Source organism: Adiantum capillus-veneris, chromosome 11 (assembly GCF_014529385.1).
Source record: "Adiantum capillus-veneris isolate H3 chromosome 11, ASM1452938v2, whole genome shotgun sequence".
Lineage (NCBI taxonomy): Eukaryota > Viridiplantae > Streptophyta > Polypodiopsida > Polypodiales > Pteridaceae > Adiantum > Adiantum capillus-veneris.
The window spans coordinates 81,934,391-81,937,131 of NC_140941.1; positions in this window are offsets into that span (position 1 = coordinate 81,934,391).

The following is a 2,741-nucleotide window of genomic DNA, read 5'->3' on the forward strand; positions in this document are numbered from 1 at the left end:
CAGGATACCATGTCAACTCATAAGATGGAGGAGCAAAAACATCACCCATAATGTCAACATGTGTGTCATTTGTATCACAAGTAAGAACATCCATAGGCCCATAATGCAAACACATAGAGCTAGATAAGTCCTTAACTTTATGAGCATGCATACATGGAACTAAGTCAGCCATATCATTTCCCTCTTTGTCATACATGCACTCCAAGGTCCTTTCTTTCACAATATTGCTTGCACATAACTTCTCATCAATATCTACATCGAGAGAGAGAGAACCTCATCTTCTCATTTGACTCAACCTCATCATCATTGCTATAACCATAATTAGTGACAGAGGACATCTTCTGTGAAATGCATGAAGAAGTGCACGACTGATTGACATCTTCCAACCATCTTTCTTGCTTCAAGAAATCAACAATGCCTTTCACACCCAAAAAGTCAATGCAAGCAACTTCAATGCTGAAACATCCTGGAAGGGTACCAATGAACAAGAACTTCTCTTCCTTTGCATCCAAAACCATATCCTCAAGAACCTCTAGCTCTTGCTTGAGAGAGCAAAACCTCATGTAATGCATGTCCAACTCTTCTAGCCTGCTTAGCTTCAATTGTCTCATCGCATCATTCATCCTCAACAAGGCATCATTGAGCTTGACCATGGCTGCAATTTTATGTATGAACCATCCAAATTGAAGTTTTAACTCAAGCCAACAATCCAATCAAACTTGTAAACTGAAGGTCACTTTAAGCAACTCCTTGGTGGCGGGCACCAAAACACTGTTGGGAAAACAAGAGCAAGGGGCACCTCTATAGAAATGTCTCCCAATAGCGTTGAAGACACAAGATCAGCAACACAAACGATATCAAAAGAACCTCAACAAAACCACAACTCAAAGACAAGTGATCTCTTGGGAATTTACCAGCACGCGCCAACCAATGCACTTGAGAGAAAGAGCTTTCATGTTCACCAAATAACTCTTCAAAAACACAATTTTTATGTGTACAAACATCTCCAAACAAGAGAGCTTCCGCAATCTACCATACACCAAACTGCCTGCAAGCTGACATATCCTGTGTGCTGTGGGAAATAGACTGTATCTCCCAAACCACAACTCCAAAAGGGATGCTTTCAAGCCTCAAAAAACTTCTCTGCATTTTCTACAACAAAAGCTCTGAAGACCACAAATTTAAATTCTGAAGGCATTGTAGCACGACCTAATCGCAACGTACACAAAATTATCAAATCCGTGGATCGAGCAACCCGGCTAGGGCATGGAAGCACGAGCCTAAGATGAATGGAATACAGGATTCAAGAGATCACCTCTCCATTGCAAGTAGAAATTAGTCATGGAAAGACTAGCTCTAAACCTACTCTAATCACTAATCAATTAATCTCCTAGACACATCAAGCCCACCAAAGTCCGACTTGCCATAGACTAGAAACTCCAAACACACTATGATAAGCATACTCTAATTACCACACGTCAATTAAGGCACACACACAAATTAGAAGATTAAGACCCAACTTAATCACCCAAATTTATGATGCTAAATATCTCAAATCAATTGCTCGTAGAGAGATAAGAGTGGTTACTAGCAAGAAGTGCATACATCTCTCAAATCTAGAATAATGAAAGTGTAATACTGCTTCATGACAAGATGAAATGAAGAGAAGAAGAGACTAATGAGAAAATAATAATTAGATTAGTCAAGAAGAGCTTACACTAATTACAAGGGGTATCACTAGCCTCTCAATCATAGACATTAAGCTCAAGGCTAGGCCAAAGAGTGAACACTCTAGAGAGTGGGAGCTCTCAAAAGTGGATCCTCAAGAGTGGATACTCAAGAATGAAGCCTCCTTACACAAAGGCTTCCTTTTAAGGGCTTTCACCACTTTCCCTTCTACTATAGGTTTAAGCTTGAGCCCTCAAACTACCATGTACAACTTTGGAACTCCAAGTAAACCCAAGACTTATACAAAGTGAGTGGAAATATTATGCACAACCATAGATATCTCCCGCTTGATGCATATTTGGTGTAGCCTGTGTTATCTGCTGCTAACACTTCGTTTGATGCAAAATAGTATCCGATGCACAATTGGTCACAAGATATCCGACAAGGAATATATGTTATGTTTGGTATGGAAAATGAGTATAAATCTAAGCAAGCCCACCAAGATACCTTTAGCACAATTACAAATCTGTTTGGTGACCAAGATGTTGGTTCTGAGCATATCAATTGAGATCGACAAACTATTTATAAGTGCAAATATGAAGCATTGTATATTATCAAAACACATTTAATACAAGATCTTTTATAATGGTTTTTGACACAATGCTCCTTCTACTCAAGCTATATTGAATTTGTGAAGTTTTTATCTGCTTCTAAGTCTGAGTGTTGTGGGTCTCCTTGTAATTGAACTTCCACATCTATTACCAGACTCTCTTCTATTTCATCTATAGTGCATTGAGATACACCGACATTGAACTATTCTTCGTCTTCCTGTTGACAATCTTACAACCAGGTTGGCATTTCCTTCTCGTAGCGCTTTCGATGTGATGCAATATCTTTTTGTTGCAAAACATATACACTAATTTTTTTGCTCTGTCTGCTAATAGTTTGTTGCGAATAGTGCTATGAACATACCTGTACATACTCCAGTTTCTCTCCAAACTTGAGTTTGTTGCACATTGTGCCAATACTTTCATTGCAAGGGGACGTAAGGTCGAGTAATGCTCTCCACCATT